The 22,107-nt window shown below is 43.8% G+C and overlaps 1 protein-coding gene across 3 annotated transcripts in view; it reads right to left on the bottom strand.

Annotated features, from left to right (window-relative positions):
* CLIC4 (chloride intracellular channel 4) overlaps positions 1-22,107 on the bottom strand; it is a 180,285-nt gene that overhangs the window by 22,120 nt on the left and 136,058 nt on the right. The window contains exon 1 of one of the 3 annotated variants that reach the window (XM_077296134.1): positions 5,052-6,058. The exons of the other annotated variants lie outside the window; for them this stretch is intronic. The gene's annotated coding sequence lies outside the window, so the exon portion shown is untranslated. Of the gene's footprint in view, positions 1-5,051; positions 6,059-22,107 lie in introns of those variants that run through there. 3 annotated transcript variants of the gene reach the window in all.

Genomic DNA, 22,107 nt, shown 5'->3' on the forward strand with positions numbered 1-22,107 from the left:
TATAATACCGCATAAAAAACGCATACATTATGCATCCTATCATTTAGAATGCATTCCGCATTTTTTGTGCAAATGTTGCGTTTTTTTCCCGCAAAAAAAAAACGCATTTCGGAAAAAGAAGTAACATGTTCATTATTTTTGCGGATTTTTTGCGGATTTACCATGAAATTGGAGTGTCAGGAAAAAAACGCAAAAATTCCGCATAAAATCTGCAAAATAACCGCACAAAAACACGCGTAAAAAACGCGCAAAAAAAAACGCATGCGGATTTCTGGCAGAAATGTCCGGTTTTTGTCAGGAAAATTTCTGCAAGAAATCCTGACGTGTGCACATACCCTTTAACTCCTTCACCCCGGAGGTATTTTCATTTTTTGCTTCCCTTCTCAGAGCCATAACTTTTTTATTTTTCGGTCAATATGGCCATGTGAGGGCTTGATTTTTGTGGGACAAGTTGAACTTTTGAACAACACCATTGGTTTTAACATATCATGTGCTAGAAAATGGGGAAAAAAAACTAAGTGCGTTAAAACTGCAAAAAAAGTGAAATCCTACAGTTTGTTTTTTATACCATGTTCACCAATTGCCAAAACTGACCCTGCCATTATGATTCTCCAGGTCATTATGAAAAGACACCAAACATGTATAGGTTCTTTTTTATGTTGGAAAGTTAATGGGCTGCATGGGCTCTTCCCTTGTTAATCCATCATCTATTAAGCAGGTAAAAGGTATGGAGCTGATTATAAGTGTGGAATTTGATTTTGGAAGCTGTTGCTGTGAACCTACATCATTCAGTCAAAGGAGCTCTCAATGGAAGAGAAGCAGACTATTAATTTGGCTGAAAAAAAAAATGAAGAAATCCATCAGAGAGCAGAAATGTTAGGAGTGGCCAAATCATGAAAGACAGCAGTGGTGGATGATCACAGAATTCTTTTCATGGTGAAGAAAATCCTCTTCCGAACATCCACCCAAGTGAAGAGCATTCTGCAGGAAGTAGATGTTTCAGTACCTAAGTTTTCTATAAAGAAATTACTTAACATACAATAATTACTCAGCATTAAAAATAGAAAGGCCAGATTAGACTTTGCCAAAAAACAGCTAAAGAAGCCAGCCCAGTCCTTGAAAAGCATTCTTTGCACAGATGAAACTAAGATCGACCTGCACCAGAATGAAGGGAAGAAGAAAGTATGGAGAAGGCTTTGACTGGCTCATGATCCAAAGAACATAACATCCTCTGTAAAATATGGTGGAGGTAGTGTGATGGCATGGGCTTGCATTGCTTTCAGTGGTACTGGATCACTAGTGTTTATTGATGATGTAAGTAAAGGCCGAAGCAGCTAGATGAATTCTGATGTGTATGGGGCCACATGCACAAGGTTGGTTGGATGGCGCTTCACAGTACAGATGGACAATGATCCAAAACATACTGCAAAAGCAACCCAGGAGTTTTTTATAATGCAAAGAAATGGAATTTTCTGCAATGGCAATCACCAAAGCACCACCCTTCGAGCATGCATTTCACATACTTCAGATAAAAATTAAGGCTGAAAGACCAACAAACAAGCAACAACTGAAGTCAGCTGTAGTAAAGGCCTGGAACAGCATCACAAAAGAGGAACCCAGCATTTGGTGATGTCCATGGCTTTCAGATACAAAGGCAGTCATTGCCTGCAAAGGATTCTCTACAGAGTATTAACCCCTTCAAGACCTTGCCCTTTTCTATTTTTGCATTTTCGTTTTTCGCTCCCCTCCTTCCCAGAGCCACAACTTTTTTATTTTTCCGTCAATATGGCCATGAAAGGGCTTGTTTTTTGTGGGACAAGTTGTACTTTTGAATGACACCATTGGTTTAGGTTATGTTTTATCTAAGTGCTTAAAAAAAATTCCAAACTTTGCTAAAAAAAAAAAAAAAGTGCAATTTTCCGATACCTGTAGCGTCTCCATTTTTCGTGATCTGGTCAGGTGAGGGCTTATTTTTTGCGTGCCGAGCTGACGTTTTTAATGATACTATTTTGGTGTAGATACGTTCTTTTGATCGCCTGTTATTGCATTTTAATGCAATGTCGTGGCGACCAAAAAAACTATTCTGGCGTTTTGACCTTTTTTCTCGCTATGCCGTTTAGCCGTTTATTATTGATCGGACAATTCTGAATGCGGCGATACCAAATCGGATCAACTGGATCGGCTCTGCTACATAGAGGCGATGCTCAGATCGCTCCTATGTAGATTTACTGCCGACCACAGGGTGGCGCTCATAGCAATCCGGCATCAACAACCATAGAGGTCTCAAGGAGACCTCTGGTTGTTATGCCGACGCATTGCTGACCCCCGATCACATGACGGGGGTCAGCGATGCGCTCATTTCCAGCCCCATGGCCGGAAGCGCTACTTAAATGCCGCTGTCAGCGTTTGACCGCGTCATTTAAATAGTTAATAGCGGCAGGTGGATCACGATTCCACCCGCTGCTATTGCGGGCACATGTCAGCTGTTCAAAACAGCTGACATGTCCGGGCTTTGATGCGGGTTCACCGTCGGAGCCTGCATCAAAAGGAAGAGATGCGACCTCCGCCGTACTAGTACGGCGGAGGTCGGGAAAAGAACATTTTATTTATGGTAAAGGTAGTTTGTCCAATTACTTTAGAGCCCCTAAAAAGAGGAGGCTTTGTAGGAAAATGGTTGCAATTCCTAAACATGTCATAAGATAATTTTGTTCCACCCCTTTAATTAAACCTGAAAGTCTACACTTCTATTGCAGCTCAGTTGTTTCATTAGCGGCACGGAGAGCCTGAATCAAAAAGTTTCGCTCACTGTTTAAATATTTATGGACCTAACTGCATGTTAACATGCTGATATTGCATTAGGTAAATATTACTGGCTCTTTTCTTTTCTAATGACACATTATAATACAGCAGAAATGCTTACAATTTTTTTTTTAAGTTTTATCTAATCAACTTTGGACGTGTCAGTCTGTAAGAGTCAATGGCCATTCAGATTGTGTTACCATAACACAATGTGCTATTCTTAGTGCCTTCTGCTTATTCATATCTGCAGCACATTTGCATGGCTCTTAAACCTAATATAGTCAAATAACCTCTAGAGTAAACGGTCCTTCAGAATCCTCCTACAGACCAGAAGATTCAGTCCCACGTACACTGAGGTTTAGTACTAGCTGCTGCTTTTATTATTACCATTGCTAGCATTATACTCCAGTAGAGATGGTGCGTTGTAGCTGGCGTGTACTATTTACAAAAGTGCCAAAATTAAACAGAAACCTGATGCGTCTGAAGGAGGCCTTTCTCAGTAGTTTTGCTGCTGACACTTTCCAGATGTGGCCGATGTTCCTGGCTTGAAACTGTATTAAATTGTGTCTGTAGAAGTATAAGGCCGGGTGCCCACGGTCCGAAAATAGCAGCGCTTTGGACGCAGCGCATTCTTCCTACATCCAAAGCGTTGCCGCCTATTGAACGCAGGCAAATCTGAAGGTGTTCACTCAACCAAGCGGATTCACCGCGTCCAAGACTGTTCACAAGCTACCATCAGTTTAGTGACCATTTATCTGCACTGAGATTATTTAAATTATTACACATTTTACTTTTTTTAATTGTACTTTTGCGTTTTCAAATTTTTCTATATACTTAAATTTTTCTTTTAGATTAAGAAAACAGTATTCAACAAAATTTTCTTATTGGACTCGCAGCAGTCACTGAGCTCAGACCCTGCCACAATCATGGTTAGTTATTCTGGTGTAGTGTTTTACTTTACCTATTGCAATAAGTATACTATTGTTATTAATAAAATGAGATTTCCTTTTACCAACATGTGTAACCATCCGACAGACTGTGGATGTGGGATCGCCATATCAATGTGCATTAGACAGGGCTTTCTAGCAGCCAGATTACCAACTGTACAGAGTAAGACCATCATTCACTTATCTTCTCTAAGCTGCTTACCCTCCATAAAGATCAAATATTGAGCAGTACACTGGCAGCACCATCCATCAGAACAGTACAGAGTTCAACAGATCTACACTTTTTTTATATTTTGGGTGACCACAGCTAATTTTCCTGAAGTCATATATAAAGTGTGAGCCTATCACACTGCACATCCAATAGGTGGCAGGTAAGTTACATGATTACTGCCATGATCGGGACAAACGTGTCATCTCCCAAAAATACTAGTTCCACATACCACCATTTTCTTTAGAGTGAATCTGTCACCAGGTTTTTGCTACCCAATGATGTAGAGAGAGACCCTGATTCCAGCAATGTGTCACTTACTGGGCAGCTTGTTGTGTGTATGTATATATAAAGGTTTTATCTGCAGCAGACCTGCCAGTTATCAGATTTCTGAGCCTTCTATAACCCCAAACGCACCAGTTTTCTGTGTACACTGTGAAAAGGCAGAAAACTACTAATCGGTGGTGAGGGCAGGGTTACATAGAGCTCGGGAAGCAAGGACAATATCTGCAAGGAGTTTGTACCTTCTCCCTGTGTTTTTGTGGGTTTCCTTCTCCCGTGCTGCGCCAATCCTCTGGAATGCTCTACCCCAAGATATTAGGACCATCCACAACTTGCATAGCTTTAGGCGCTCACTCAAAACTCATTTGTTCAGAGCGGCCTATCACGTTCCCTAATCAGTCATTTTATGTTTGTGTGTGTGTAGCCCATTCACTATCTCATCTACCCCCCCACCCCCTGAAGATGGCTGGACCATCATTGTAAATACATTATTGTAAATACACACCTGTGCTTTGTATCTCCCCACCTCATTGTAGATTGTAAGCTCTCACGAGCAGGGTCGTCTTATTTTGCTTTATTGCTGTATTGTTAACATTGTTACCTATGACTGTTGTGTTTGAAACTGTTAAACTGTAAAGCGCTGCGGAATATGTTGGCGCTATATAAATAAAGATTATTATTATTATTCCTCCCATACTCCAAAGACATACTGATAGGGAATTTAGATTGTGAGCCCCAATGGGGACAGTGTCGATAATGTATGTAAAGTGTTGCGGAATATGAGGGCGCTATAAAAGAATAGCCGGATTACTTACGGTAATGCTCTTTTAATGAGTCCATGACAGCACCCACTGGAGAGATAGGGATCCGCCCCAAGGAACAGGAAACCTACAGAGACATAAAAGGGGGCGGTCCCCCTCTCCTCCTCAGTTTAATTTCAGAGTACCCGGAGGACCGCCAGTGTTAGTCAACCATTACAATGTATCATCAGAATATAAACTTCATAGAAGTAATTACATTGGCTTTTATTAGGGAGGGATGTGACTGGGTGCTGTCATGGACTCATTAAAAGAGCATTACCGTAAGTAATCCGGCTATTTACCCTTCGCCATGACAGCACCCACTGGAGAGATTTCCAGAGACCAACACCTAGGGGGGGACCACCGTGCTGAGGATAGTCCTGCCAAAGTGTAGGTCAGAGTCGGAAGACAGGTCAAGCCTGTAGTGATTATAGAAAGTGGAAGGAGCCAACCAAGTTGCAGCCTTACATATATCCTCGATTGGCACGTTCCCTTTTTCGGCCCAGGAAAAAGCCATGGCTCTGGTGGAATGTGCTTTGATACCCTCCGGAGGTTCTTCATTTTTCATGGAATAGGCCAACCGGATAGCGTCTCTTATCCACCTGGATAATGTTGCTCTTGTGACTCCATATCCTTTCTTTTTGCCCTGGAAGGATATGAACAGAGCCCTACTCTGCCTCCAACTACTAGTTTTCTCAATATATTGCAAAACTACTCTCCTGACGTCTAGAGTATGAAATTTTTGTTCTTCAGGAGTAGAGGGGTCTTTAAAGAAAGTAGGAAGATGTATCTCTTGTGACCTGTGGAACTTCCCTGCTACCTTAGGAAGGTATAAGGGGTCTGGTTTTAAGATTAGTCTGTCATGAAATGTGAGAAGGTAAGGTTGATCTATCGACAAGGCCTGAATGTCGCTGACTCTTCTAGCCGATGTTAAGGCTACCAAGAAGGCTGTTTTTAGCGACAAGTGTTTCAAAGATGCTGTGTCTATAGGCTCAAACGGAGATTCTGTTAGAGAGTCTAAGACTAGATTTAGATCCCAAGGAGCTACCCTAGGTATGTAGACAGGAGTAACTCGTTCACAGGCCGTGATTAAGCGGGATACCCATTTATTACCAGCAATATTATGGCCATAGAGGGCACCCAGAGCGGACACCTGGACCTTTAGTGTGTTAACCGACAGACCTAACTCTTTCCCTTTCTGTAGAAATTCTAGTATAGATTTAATTGGGACTTCAGAGGGGTTTGAACTAGTATGGAACTGAAGAAACTTCTTCCATATTTTGGTGTAAATTTTTGTTGTAGATGGTTTCCTGCTAAGCAGGAGTGTATCAATTAGGCCTTTTGAAAACCCCCTGGAATTTAATATCTGCCTTTCAAATTCCAGGCCGTCAGGTGGAGGCTGTCCACCTGAGGGTGGAAGAAAGGTCCCTGAGAGAGAAGGTTTGGGATTGAGGGAAGGACCCAAGGATCCGTCACCGACATTGACCGCAGGCACGAGAACCATGGTCTCTTGGGCCAGAATGGTGCTACCAGTATTATCCTGGCCTGCTCTTCCCTGATCTTCCGTATTACTTGTGGAAGAAGAATTATCGGAGGGAAAGCATACGCTAGCTTGAATCGCCAGGGTGTTTGAAGAGCATCTAGAATGTCCGGGTGATCTGCACGGGACCGAGATGCGAATTTCTGGACTTGTTTGTTCTGTTGCGAACAGGTCTATTTGGGGCTTGCCCCATAACAATGTTATTTTGTGGAAAATGTGAGGATTGAGACACCATTCTCCTTGATGAAGAGTGTGTCGACTTAAGGTACCGTCACACTAGGCGATATCGCCAGCAATCCGTGACGTTGCAGCGACCTGGATGGCGATATCGCTGTATTTGACACGCAGCAGCGATCTGGATCCCGCTGTGAAATTGCTGGTCGCTGCTAGAAGGTCTGCACATTATTTGGTCGCTAGGTCGCCGTGTATCGCCGTGTTTGACAGCAAAAGCGACGATACCAGCGATATTTTACACTGGTAACCAGGGTAAACATCGGGTTACTAAGCGCAGGGCCGCGCTTAGTAACCCGATGTTTACCCTGGTTACCAGCGTAAAAGTTAAAAAAACAAACAGTACATACTCACCTGCGCGTCCCCCAGCCTCTGCTTCCTGACACTAAAGCGCCGGCCCTAAACTGAAAGTGAAAGCAACAGCGGTGACGTCACCGCTGTGCTGTTAGGGCCGGAGCTCAGTCAGCGTCAGGATGCAGAGGCTGGGGGACGCGCAGGTGAGCATGTACTGTTTGTTTTTTTAACTTTTACGCTGGTAACCAGGGTAAACATCGGGTTACTAAGCGCGGCCCTGCGCTTAGCAACCCGATGTTTACCCTGGTTACCCGGGGACCTCGGCATCGCTGGTCGCTGGAGAGCGGTCTGTGTGACAGCTCTCCAGCGACCACACAGCGACGCTGCAGCGATCGGCATTGCTGTCGCTATCGCTGCAGCGTCGCTTAGTGTGACGGTACCTTTAGAAAGTCTGCTTGTTGATTGTTCTCTCCTTTGATGTGGACTGCCGAGAGGGACAACAGATGCTTTTCGGCCAGGATTAAGGTACTGTTTGCGGAAGACATTAGAGCGTCTGATCTTGTGCCGCCTTGTTTGTTTAAATACGCCACTGTCGTAGTGTTGTCTGAACAGATTCTGACGTGGCTTCCTCGTAGCTGTGGGAGAAATTGACGCAGTGCATAGTTTACCGCATTCAATTCTTTCAGGTTTGATGAATATAAATCCTCATTTTTATCCCAGGTTCCCTGGCAGAATCTATCTCCCATGTGTGCGCCCCACCCGTGGGATGGTGATATTACCCAAGGGACGCCCCCTGCTAGGTTGTTTTTATCTAGCCACCATACTAAGGAGGATAAGACTTTCTCGGATAAAGTTATTTTTGATTCAAGGTGCCCCAGAAATTTTCTCTGTTCCCGAAGTATCTGGTGTTGCAACGTTCGGGTATGAAGTTGTGCCCACTGAACGGCTGGAGTACAGGAGGAAAGGGATCCTAGCAAGGACATTCCTGCCCTCAGGGACATTTGAGGTTTGTGAATGGCCGCCATTACTTTACCCTCTATAAGAGATATTTTTTCTTGGGGAATTAGACATTTTTGTTTTATGGAATCTAGATTGAACCCTAAAAATGTCTGAAGAGAAAGTGGGATGAGTCTGGATTTTTTATAGTTGACGATCCAGCCCAGGTTTTCTAAGGACGAGACAGTGTCAGCTAATCGTTCCGCACACTGAAGGGACGAATTCCCTACAACTAAAAAAATCATCTAAGTAGGGAATGATTAAGGTGTCTCTCTGGCGAAGGTAGGCCATCACTTCTAACATTACCTTCGTGAAGATCCTAGGTGCCGTGGAGAGACCAAAGGGCATGGCTGTATACTGGAAATGATGAATCTCCCCCTCAAGAGTTACTGCCACTCTTAAGTATTTTTGATACCTGCTATGGATAGGGAGATGGTAGTAGGCATCTTTTAAATCAATGCCGCCCATTTTACAATTTGGAAAAAGGAGCTTAATGGCCGATCTAATAGACTCCATTTTAAACGCATAATTTTTAATAAACGTATTGAGTTTTCTAAGATTTATAATTGTTCGAAATGAACCATCGGGTTTAGGGATTAAAAATAACGGAGAGTAGAACCCTCTACCCTCTTGTCCCTTTGGCACCCTAACTAAAACATTTTTAACTATGAGACTTCGAATTTCCAGTTCAAGGGCCTTCTGTTGCACTGGTGAGGAAAGGGCTGTTAAAATAAAAGAGTCATGGGGAATTTGGAGGAATTCTATCTTCATTCCTTCCTTAATAATATTTAGCACCCAGGAACTTGACGTGATTTTTCGCCATTGGGGAAAGAAAAATGTTAACCTACCCCCTACTGGGGTGTCTGGTGTTTTAGAATTTATTGTCCCTACGGAAGGGGGGGCCTTTAAACATAGTGCCACCCTGTTTTCCCTCTCTTGTGGCCCATCGTGACGATCTTTCATTTTGTGTTCTTTTCCCGAACGGCCTCTTCCTAAAGGTCTTCCTATAGAAAGGAATTGAGGGGTCAGGGAAGGCTTTTTTCCTCTCCTTCGCTTTTTTGAGGATCTCGTCTAATGCTTTCCCAAACAAAAACTCACCCTCACATGGAATAGCACAGATCTTAGCCTTTGACTGCGTATCCCCCTTCCAGCTCTTCATCCATAACGCACGTCTGGCATTGTTAATCAGACCCGCTGATCTTGCTGCAAGGCGAAGAGAGTCAGCTGAAGCATCGGCCATGAATGCTGCTGCACCTCTAATTAGTGGTATCGCATCCCGCAATTTTTGTCTGGAGACCCCCTGTTCGATCTGTTGATCCAGCTGATCAATCCAAACAAGCATGGATCTAGCTGTGCACGTGCTGGCAATTGATGGCTTAAATATGCCCGTGGAAGCTTCCCATGATCGTTTTAGTGACGATTCTGCCTTCCGATCTAGAGGATCAGAAAGTAGGCCCGCATCCTCGACTGGTAGAGCTGACTGTTTTGAAGTGGAGGCGACTGCAGCGTCCATCTTAGGAATTTTTGTCCATGAAATTAACTCCTCATCATTAAATGGGTACTTCCTTTTGGAGGCTGACGGGAGAAAACCTCTCTGGTCCTGTTTCTCCCACTCCCTCTTTATCAGTGCCTTAACCGCAGGAATTACTGGGAATGCTCTTCTCTTCCTCTCTGCCAATCCTGCAAACATGATGTCTTGTGCAGTTTGGTCATCTTTTGCATCCTCACAACCTATTGTATTCCTGATGGATTTTACTAGGTTGTCCACCCCATCAAGGGAAAAACAAGCTCGACCCTCAATGTCCGATTGTGTCGAGGAAGAGGATGATGCTTGCGAGGAGTCTGAGTGGATAACGCCTTCCTCCACGGACTCAGAGCTGGATACTGCCTTTTCTTTACCGGATTTTTTAGGGGGGGTACTGGTTTGTGAGATGGCCTGTAATTCTTCTCTAATTATGGCCCGTATATCTGTGACCGACATAGATGGACTCTGCATTGTTTCAGTCATACATTGATTGCAGAGTTTTTTTGGGTGGGAATCTGGGAGAGGTTCGTCACATAACGCACACTGTGTTTAGATTTTTCTCTCCTTTTGGCCTGGGTGAATAAGACATTTGTGGAAAAGAGTGTCAGCTTTATAGGTAGAGGGGAATTTACACTCACCCAGTGAAGCTGTACGGTACCGAAATAGGAGGTTGCGACTTTCTGGATCTTGAATCCTTGGTCTCGCTCCTGTGGCTGGCATCTGAGGACCTTCTGCTGGCTGGCTCACCTGCTGGGTCCACTGTCTTGCCTGGGGACGACATGTTGCATCGCCTGTGCGTTTGCAACTATCCCCTTTTTATAGGCCAAGATCCGGTCAGCTTTTTTTTTTCTTTTTTTTTTTTTACACCCCACAGCGGTGTACTGCGCATGCGCAAAACCGCGCTTTCCCTCACCGCTGTGTGGGTGACCCGGAAGTGCTCACCCGCCCGGGGGCAGTATGGGGATCTTTTTCACCGCTACCACGCACGCGCGGCCGCCATCTTGCCCGGCCTGCGCTATGGAGCGGTGTGCCGGCTGCCGCTGCAGCTGTGCCTCAGATCCTGGACGTCATACCTGTCGGTCCGCGTCTGGAGCTCCTTCAGGGCCGCACCTCTGCCGCGTTGCCTTGTGGAATCGAGCGGCCTCCCCGGGCCAGGCGTTCCACATGCCGGCCAGACGAGGGGGGAGCCGTCTAGCAGTCTCCCCCGACGCTGCTTCTGGACTGCATCCCCTGCCGTTCTCGCGGAAACCGCACAGGCGGATGCTTCTTGCCCAGGTATGCTGTAGCTCGGAGAATCCAGAGATCCTGTCCCCTGGGAACAGGAAACCTAAACTGAGGAGGAGAGGGGGACCGCCCCCTTTTATGTCTCTGTAGGTTTCCTGTTCCTTGGGGCGGATCCCCATCTCTCCAGTGGGTGCTGTCATGGCGAAGGGTAAAAAACACAAATAAAATATGGAGGTTTACACTGCAGCAAGTTTACCCTCTAGTGATAATCTGCTGCTCATCAAAACTACACTAAGTAGCCCAGTAACAGGCAAGTCAGTGGAATGAGGGTCTCTACCACTACATTAGGCTGCTTTCAGTTTAAGGGCATGTTTCCACAGTCAGGAAAGGCTCAGTATTTGATACAGGTGAAATCTGCAGGTCACCTGCGTTTTTGATAAGTTTTTTCATGACATGTTTTGTCACTTGGCATAAAGCTTATTAAAAGTTGGCTTCTGGGAAGGGAAAAAAAAGTGATTTCCTGTTTGCAGATATATTAGGGTATGTGCACACAGTCAGTATACGTTGCAGGTTGGACGCTGCATACATCTGCAGCATCCAACCCGCAGCGTTTAGATGTTACAGCATAGTGGAGGGGATTTCATGAAATGCCGTCTCCACTATGCGTTCAAAGACGCAGGCGGCAGACCTGCGTACACGCGGCATGGTTTTTCCAGACGGCAGCATGTCTATTTACAATGTGGCGACTCTTCGTCCCCACAGCATAAATTTCCCATAGACTATCATTAGGTAATACCGCATCTAACTATTAGTCACATGCGTATTAACACTGGAAACACAGCTTACTACGCATGTGAACTAATTTACGTATGTTGAATCTTGTGTCACATCCGGAAGTACGTGACAGGCCGGGGTCACACTTGCGAGTGTGATGTGAGAAACCCGCGCGAGTCTCTCGCATCAACACCTGCTGCACAGAAATACATACAGCCGCACGCTCCGGTCCGAGTGCCGGGTGTTGATGCGAGAGACTCGTGCGAGTTTCTCACATCACACTCACCAGTGTGACACTGGCCACACAGGAAGTTCCTGGAAGCAGAGAGAGGTAATATGTAATGTCCTTTCCTTTTTTTTTTTTTTAACTAAATATATAATAATAATAATAATAATAATAATAATAAAAAAAAAAAAAAAAAAAAAAAATAGAGCTTGTAGATGACCACCGGAGATAACTCTCCGGCGGTCACCTGCACTGCAGTTCTCACGATCAGCTGACCGTGAGAACTTACTTGCCTAGTGACCGAAGATAACCCCGTAGGTCACGTGCACGGTAGTTCTCGCGGTCAGCTCAGTCATCGCGAGAACTGCAGTGGACGCAAACTTCCGTCGGTGCCACAAGGCAAGACATTATTTAAATTAGTACACATGCGTAGTAAGCTGCATTCCGCAGTTATTACGCATGTGACTAATTAGATGTGGTTTTCATGCATCTAATGATACTCTATGGGAAATTTATGCTGCGGGACGGAGCGTCTCCGTATCGTAAACAGACATGCTGTGGTCTATAAAGACGCGCCGCGTGTGCATGTACGCAGGTCTACTGCCTGCGTCTCTGAACACATAGTGGAGATGGGATTTCATGAAATCCCCTCCACTGTGCTGTAACATCTGGACGTTCCTGGTTTGACGCTGAGGATGAACGCAGCGTCAAACCCGCAGCGGTTACGGACCGTGGAAACATACCCTAAGGGGCAAAATACTGGTGACAGATTACCTTCAAAAGTAGTTGTGCAACAAAAACATTTAAGGTAGCAAAAATGGTCATTTAAACAATTAAACATTTATTGACTTACAGTGGGGTTTGTCATATTCCTGACATGATGCTTATCATACTGTAACATTAAAAGAGTTCTCCAGTCAAAGGGTAAATTCAGCAATGAGAAGTAGCAATATACTGGTATATCCCCAACATTCTCAGCATTGGAGAGAAAAAGTGACTTCTCTAACCACTAGTAACATGACTGCTGCGACCACTGATTGACTGCAGGGTCGGGAGTGACTGTAGTGGTAATGTCACTTATGGTCAGAGATATTACTGCGCTGAGAACTACCGTATATGTTTTACATCAGGTATCCATGTATGGATCAGATTCAGGAGCTGGACTTGCGTCATGCCCAGCAGATACCGGTTGTGTTCAATAACCAGCATATGCCTGTAACAGCAGTCATCGAAACTTGCGCTGTTGGCTGCAGTTTAACCATTTTACCCCCTTAATGACAGCCAATAAGTCTTTTTACTGACCTGAGATATAAGAGACTAGCATCCTCATACAGGTGGCAATCCAGCAGCTGTCGGCTGTACATCATAGCTGACAACTTGCTGCATCATGCACGATCAGTGTGGGCACTGTCCATATCTGTTTAACCGCTTAGAGGCTGCTGTCAATAATGACCATCATATAAATGGTTACCAGATGGTGGGGGCTTCTTCTCTATACCTTTCGGTACCCTGAGATCATGATTGTATGGTCCTGATGTTTGCCATGGAAATTCAAGACCAAATAGCGGCCTTAGAGTCTGCCGGCTGCCTGTTCAAAAGTTAGCGACATTTAGGTGGTAAAAATGCACTTTTTCATTCCGGTTATGCCACTTTGTATTAATTCCTGAAAAGCACCTGAAGGGTTAATAAACTACCTATAAAATACACAGTTTTAAGTATGTCAGGGGGCACGGTTTTCAAAATGGTATCACTTTTGGGGATTTTCCAATATATACGACCCCTAAAGTCATTTCAAACCTGGATAGGTCCCTAAAAAAAATACATTTTGTAAATTTCCATGCAAAAATGAAAAAAATATTGCTATATTTTTAAACCTCCTAAAATGCTAACAAAATAAAAAACATTTTACAGATGGTGCTGATGTAAAGCAAAGATGAGGGAAATGTTATTTATTAATGTTTTTGTGTGGCATTTGCACAAATGCAAATTTTTTTTTCTTTTTTTTACATTTTTGTCAAATTTCAGATTTTTTTTATAAATAAACACAAAACATAACCTAAATTTACCATTGTCATAAAGTATAATGTGCCACGATAAAACAATCTCGAAATCACTGGGATATGTTGAAGCGTTCCAGAGCTATTACTACATAAAGGGACACTGGTCAAGATTTAAAAAATTTGGCTCCGTCACTAAGGGGTTATATATCGCCATCAAACGACAGCAGTGTTTAATAAAGACACAAAAACTGCTTTTACATCCCTCTGCAATGAAATTGGGGGTTATCAATCATAGCAGCTAGGGGACTTCTGGAAGACCACATGGCTGCCATATCTAACTGGGCTTTAGGAGAATGGCATTTTATCTACGGTATATACTGCACTGCATAATATAGAACAAGTGATCAAATGATGGCAGGTTCAACTCCCCCAATGTACCCATAAATGGTAATAAAAAGGTCAGCTTGCCACACAAGAAAAGTCCTTTGACTGTGGTATCAACTGAAAATAAAGAGTTATTAATCTCAGAAATAATAGTAAGGCCACTCTTGCGGGTGAATATATGGACACTCAATTGTGCTATACAGCATTACAGAATTTCCTATTGACTGATATTTTTTGGAAAGGCTGTGAGGACAGTGTGCACCCATAGGAGGGTTGCTTTCTTATAGCATCTGACAAGCAATAAGGGTATGTGCACACGTAGAATGGTCCTCTGCGGATTTTTCCGCAGCGGATTTGATAAATCTGCAGGGCAAAAATGCTGCGTTTTTGCTGCAGATTTATCGCGGATTTACCGTGGTTTTTGTGTGGATTCCACTGCGGTTTTCTATTATGGAGCAGGTGTAAAACAGCTGCGGAATCCGCAGAAAGAAGTGACATGCGGCGCAATGTAAACCGCTGCGTTTCCGCGCGTTTTTTTCCGCAGCATGTGCAGGGCGTTTTCTGTTTTCCCATAGGTTTACATTGTAATGTAAACTCATGGGAAACTGCTGTGGACCCGCAGCTGCGGAAACGCTGCGGATCCGCAGTAAAATCCGCATCGTGTGCACATAGCCTAAATATTCCAGGATCTCAGAGTGGAGATACCAACAGCATTTCCCAAAATGCCATCAAAGTAGGAAGTTTTTAGAAAAAGAGATGCAAAAATATGCAGTGGAAATTCTCATTGCAAATATGAAACAATACAACATTTTCAAAACATCTTGACTTATTCAGTATTGATCACGTGCAGAAATATGGTACACATATTTACAAATCTACGTATGTTATCAATGAGGTTATTAAAGGTTGTCTGAAGACTGTTCTGTCACCCTGAAAATCATCAAGGTCCGCTGCTGGCAGTTCCCTATGAATTGACGACCAATGACATTCCAGATGTGCTCGATGGGAGACAAGGCCAGATACAAAGTTGGCCATAATGGCACGTTTATAACACGCGCTACATGCGGCCTGCTACTGTGTTGATAAACTGCTACTAGTAGACATTTTTTAAATGGCTGCGTATCACTGTTCCACCACCAAAATAATGTAACACTGAGCTGTTAGCGTATCTGGATTGGAGACTAGAGGGGTCCAGCTACCATACATTATGCTACTCCCACATTATAATCCTAGGAGTAAGACCGCTGTGAGATTTCCTCTTTAAGGCCACTTCATGGTGCTGCCCAGGTGGTATTCGAACCAATCTCCAGCTACCATTGAGTCCAAGATAAAAGCAGGACTCGATAAAACACCTCCTTTACAGAATTCATTGCAGTTTTGCTCTACACCATAAAAGCCTTTGAGAGCAGTGACGTGAGGTCAATGGAACACCTGTAGTTGTATGTTTGGCTCATAGCCCAATGTCATACAAATGCCTTCTGATGGTTTGTGTAGACAAGACTTTGAAGCCTTAGGCTTAGAATGCAAAATCCAATTTCACTTGCAGTACAGAATGGATTAATCGTGAAACTGGTCGTATGGCCATTTCTCCAAAGTGTCTCTCAATCCTGCAGGTTACATAGTGTTTTTCAGACTGTAAGATGCACTTTTTTCACCCCACACTTGGGAGGAAAATGGGGGTGAGTCCTAGTCCGAATGCAGGCTTACTGGGTTGCGGCGGCGGTGGAGCAGTGTCCCTTCCTCAGGAAGCTGATGGCAGAAGTGGGCAATGCTGTGGGCACGGTGTCGGCGGCAAGTAGATTGGAGTGCATCAATGTTTTCCATGCGGCCACTGGAGGCTTGCACAGATTGGGATCTCACCCCAGCCGAGATCTCAATCTGCACATGAGCCGCCGGAAGAAGTGATTTTCCTGAAGCTGTGGGCTTCAGGAAAATGGCAGCCTGGAAATCATGGATGCACTTCACTCTGCTCACCGCCAACACCATAACCACACCATCGCCACAATTATGTCACCGCTGGCTTCCTGAGGAAAGGACCCTGCTACGAGCAACGCACTCTGCTCTGTCTCACAGCCAACACGGGGCACGCAGCATCGCACTGCTGAGATACACCTTCCTCCCACCCACAGCCCGCAGTATTGCCCCACATCTAACGCCGTTGGCTTCCCGACTAAGAGACCATGTCGCCTGTGTCTCTGCTCCAACACCACGGCCAGGTAAGATACCTTAAATATGGACCCCATCTTATAAAAATCTTTTTTTCCTATTTTCCACCCCAAAATTTGGAGTGCATCTTATGGTTCGGTGCAATTCCATTACTGACTTTTCCTGCTTGGTGATGGTGAAAACTTAGAAACAAGAGGTGCTCAGATGCCAGCATTTGAGTGCCGGCCAAAGACGTTTGCACTACAAAAGGTCCTGACTGCCACACAGCATCGACGTGGAAGTTGGACCTGGACCCAGTAAACCTTTTTGTTCAACTGTAGGAAGAACTTAAAGAAGTTATCCACTACTTGGACAACTTCTTATCATGCCTCTCGCTTATACACCGTTCTCGCGGTGACGGCAGTAGCTCTCCCTGGGGCTCTAGTGTGGTGTTGTGACATGTGATGCCAGAGCCCAATCAGTGCTGGTGACACTGTCTCCGGCTTCGGGTAAATCGAACATGAAGGGCAAGTCCAGGCTGCAGCTTATCCCGGACTTCAATTTCATGCTCGATTTCTCCGAAGTCGGAGACAGTGACACCAGCGCCGATTGGATACCAACATCACGTGTAACACCACCACATGAGAGCCCCAGGGAGAGCGACTGCCGACACTGCGGGAACGGCGCCGGAACGGGAAGCACATGCTTAAAGAAATTGACTGTAACTTTGACAACTTCTTGTCATACACTCGCTTGGCCCCCATAAAATAATAAAGCCTATACTCGCCTCCAGTCCCGTACCGGAATCACTCTTGCGGTGTCGGCATTTGCTTTCCCTGGGGCTTTTGTGTGGTGCTGTGACACGTGACGCCAGCGCCAATCAGTGCTGGCGTCACTGTCTCCACCTTCGGACAAAAACATGAAGAAGAAGCAGAAGTGACTATTCTGAACAAAAAAAGTTCATATGAGTTCATGAAAAAATACACAATTACCAATTTAACTGTGGGGGAGGTGAATTGGTCAGGAATAGTTTACCTAAGGCTACTTTCACACTAGTCCGTCGGTACGGGCCGTCGCAAACTGTCGGCCCGACATACCGACGGACAGTGTGTTAATGTAGCACAACGTGGGCAGCAGATGCAGTTTTACAACGCATCCGCTGCCCATTGTGAGTTCTGGGGAGGAGGGACGGAGTTTCGGCCGCGCATGCGCGGTTGAAAATGGCAGACTCGACGCACAAAAAAGTTACATGGAATGTTTTTTTTGTGCCGACGGTCCGCCAAAACACGACACATCCGTTGCACGACGGATGCAACGTGTGGCAATCCGTCGTTAATGAAAGTCTATGGAGAAAAAAAGCATCCTGCCGACAACTTTGCAGGATGCGTTTTTTTCTCCAAAACGACGCATTGAGATGTACGTCACTAATGTGAAAGTAGCCTAAGACATTGGCAGGACGTTAAGTTTGTAGGGACACAGTTTACTTTTATACTTTGGTTGGCCATTGATTTTATCAGGTATTTTTCAATGTTACACCTTGGTTGGCCAATCTATACTTTGCACACATCACTATTTTAATTAAACTGTACCTAATCGTAACTGCCATTCTGATTTGAGGAGACCAAGACATTATGATTTAAACTTAGGAAAAAAATAAATACCGTAAATGGGTTTCACACTGCTGCACAAGCTTTTTTTCACTAAAAACGCAGCAAAACCTGACACCTGCGTTGTTAACTGCGTTTTTGCACTTAGGTTATGTTAACTCATTGTGTTTTTTATGCAAATATTAAGCTGCTTTATACAGTAACAGCAAAAGCTACTAGATTTCAGAAATCTCATGCACACACATTAGTTTATTTTCATTTTTGAGGCGTTTTTTCATCCATAGAAAGAAACTAATAGGTGCAGAAATGCAGGTATCAGGTTTTTTGGTGCAAAAACCTAAGGAAGTCGAGTCATTTTTTTATGGGGCACTAAACGATCAGCATGCACAAGACAATGCATAAACAAAACGAGGCAAATAAGCAGCAAAAAGGCAGAAAAACCTGATTTTTGTAAGCAGCTTCTTTACTGCCAAAAGACCAGGTTTTGTGTGCAGAAAAAAAGGAGCAAAAACGCAATGTGTGAACATTGAAGCAATGAGTTAGGCTACTGGTGAAAAAAATACTGAAAAAAGGTACATACTGCAGTTTTCATAAGCGCAGCAGTTTTCCAATTCAGTCAGGAAAAAAAAAATAGTGTGTGTGCATGAGATTTCTGAAATCTCAGCTTTTACTGGTACTGTAAAACGCAGCTTAAAAATTGCAACACCACAACGTGTGAATTTAGCCTTCCAAAGATTTTCAATCTTGGCCTGTTTTACACAAAGCAGGCTTATCTGTGAATCAAAGGAAGAAAGATGTCCAGCTCCACCGAATCCGTGAAGGTAATATTTCATTATTCACAAAACTTGTCACAGAGGATACAAATTTCAGCACAAAACCGAATGGGTGTGAATCTCGAAGTGTTTCTGGAGACTAAGCTCCGTTAATCAGTTTGTATGGTCTATGTTACAAGTTTTGTGAATAAAGAAAATTTATCTTCACAGATTTGGTGGAGCTGGACGTCTTTATTCCTTTGGATTATACACAGTAGGTCCGTGCTCCCGAAGTTCAGCTAATGCATTGATGGGTGAGCTGGTATATATTTTCTTATCTGTGAAACACCTTCATGGTAACTTTATGGCACTAGTTGCTCATTGTTTTCTGTAACAAGAATTAAAACCTCATTTTATTATGTTAATAAAAAAGCCCTATGAATTTTAACCTCTGAGAATCCACAAAAGTTAACTACAGCTGATCACTATTCACTATTCCCATTTGTTCATAATAAAGCTAAAAACACCAGCTGGCGAATTTTAAGTGAAGTGTTTGCAGGGCCAATCCTATGATGGATACCAGACCTGCGTTTCATAGAGATTATAACAAAGACTTATTTGGAGGGGCCGAAAGAACAAACAAACCAAGACTGCTCTGCAGAAACAATAATTGGCACCAAAACACAAAGGTGTTTTTCCATAGAGGTACAATAAATGCACAATACAAGTCCAATGTAATACATGTAATAATTACTGCCAAATATCTGAATATTCGAGCCATCAGATAGATAATTGAAGAGTAAGAGGGCATACTGAACAAAACATCCAATACATCTCCCCACCATTGGTAGGCAGATATGGATGGTCCCATCTCATTGGCTTTTCTCTAGTATACGTATGCGAGGATCTTTAATCCCGAAGGCAGGAAAGGGGCTTCCATGCTGAAGTTGCTGGAGCCAGAGGTAAATAAAACACAGAAACATAATGCTATTTTTTTCAGTAATATTTCTTTCTTGTCTAAAGACCTGGTCTTGTAGTACCTAGCCTCATTCTTTAATAAACAGGTAACCATCCATGAACAAGTCTGGTGCTGTATCTAGTATAAAAATAATCTACATGTTCAAAAACAAAAACATATGTTCATCAGCTCCAGAGAGCAAATGAGAGCATGTGCACGATTACAAATAATGTCAAGAATGGGGCTTTGTGACCGTCACAGCACCCCGTCTTGTCGGACGAACCTCCCACTCAGATGGAGGGATACAGGAACCTTCCCCTGATGAGTATAAGGACACGAAACGCGTAGGGAAGTATACCTTTTTCGTATCTACTTTTTTTGGGTCTAGTATAGATACTGGTGATATTTAACAATGGGGGATTAGTATGGACAGGTATGTGCCATCTCTCCAATTATAACACCAGATGAAAAAAACGGTTATTATCTTACCCATTATGACAATAGGGTGAGTTTGTGCAGCTCTCTGTTTTACTTTCACACAGCATCCAAGTGGTCATAGTTTATCTAAGCCAGCAATATTCGTTTACCTATACGACATATGTGGTTTAATCTATTTGTTTATTTGGCTAAATGACTTTTGAGGTGAAAGTTGATTTTTTCCCGTACTGCTAAGAGGTCTAGGACTGTACATCTTGAGGCTTGCGGCAGGTCTGTTTACAGGAATCTCATGATTGGGTGGTCTGTAGCAGTTCGGCTTATTGGTATTTTCGTATTTTGGCTTTTTTCTTCCTGAAAAGTGATATACTGTTTGTCCTATATGTATGTTTGTCTAAAAAAAACTTTTTGGCATCCTATTTTAATGAGTTTATTAAAAGTTAATTTTTAACTAAATAATCACACCCTGCTTTTCACATTATATTTGATTGGTGGTCACAGCTTTCTCGCTCACAGTGTAGGAACTCCTCATACTCAAGACCCAGATCCACTTCCATGAGATCAAACAGATCTTATGATGAGTAAAGTACATCTAAAATGCTCCAATCTGGGGGCCCATCCTCCTCCGACTCTACGAATATAAGGATCACGACCAGTCTACTAAGAACAAAGGGTCCGCAGGGAAGACTGCCCAAACTGGCTCCCAGGGGGGACTGAAGGTATTAAACCTTTCTGCTCATGCTCTTACTGATGTACAACTAGAGGTTTAGGGTAAGGGCCTCACCTTTCCCCCCCACTAACTTCTTTAATTATTTTACAGCCCTGAAGGATCTGCAACTTTAAGCCCGCAAGCTGGTACTAAAAAAGCTTCACAGCAAAAATCAATCTTTGAAACCCATGAGTGAAATTGAGAAGGCGGAACTAAGTAATCTGGAGGATCTCCTTGGGGAACAAACTACTCAACATCCAAGTAGGTTTTCTCCTTCCATCTTGCCCAGATCGACAAGGTTCCCCCCTTGTCTTTAAGCCCAGCGATAGAAATCTTCACCAGACTAGTGTCTGAAGATTTCAAAAAACTTAATATCGTCATCTGGCCAAATGACAAACGCGAAGCGTTCCGCCAACTGAGAGACCCCAATACATATATCAAATTATCTTTTAACCCCACGTCCTCCTTCTCACTTTAACTCCAGTAGATCTTGTTCAGGGCCTTTAAGGTTAGTATCATTACAAAGGGAGTTTTTGATGTTCTTATGGTGAGGTCCCCCCAAATCCCCACATTCTATTTATAGCCAAAAGTCCACAAGGATACCCTCAACCCCATTCTCCCCCCCCCCCCCAGCCGCCCTATCGTGTCAGGGATCAGGGGACTGTGTGATACCATCTGTAAATGTATTTCACCTTAAACCCCTCATCGAAACATCATCTTCTTATGTCCATGGCACGGGTTGATGGCATCCTTGTGGATGAGAATACTCTCCTCGTCACAGCTGATGTGGAGACTCACAGGGCCTGGATGCGGTCGGTCTCTTCTTGGGGGCCTCCGACCTGGATACCCTTTGTGTAAGCTGATCCTAGAGCTGATGCACTACATCCTTACCCGCAACTTTGTCTTCAAGGACAATTTTTATTTGCAGAAGCGCGGCACGGCCATGGGCGCGGCCTGTGTGCCCTAATATGCCAATCTCTTCTTGGATTCCTGGGAGAGATCTCTTTTCGGCGATGCGGGCGCACTGGCCGCCTCCCATGTGCTGTGCTGGCTTAGATATATTGATATTTTTTTGTTGTGGGATGGGACAGTGCATCAGCTTGAGGAGTTTATGGCACACCTTAACGGTAATTCATGTAATATTCGGCTGACCTACACTTTTGACAATAGGAAAATCTATTTCCTGGACATCTCTCTGGAGGTTGACATCAACTGCCGAATCCAGACAGATATCTACAGAAAACCTACATCCTTTAACTCTTTGATACATG

This window comes from Ranitomeya variabilis, chromosome 3, assembly GCF_051348905.1.
Source record: "Ranitomeya variabilis isolate aRanVar5 chromosome 3, aRanVar5.hap1, whole genome shotgun sequence".
Taxonomy (NCBI): domain Eukaryota; kingdom Metazoa; phylum Chordata; class Amphibia; order Anura; family Dendrobatidae; genus Ranitomeya; species Ranitomeya variabilis.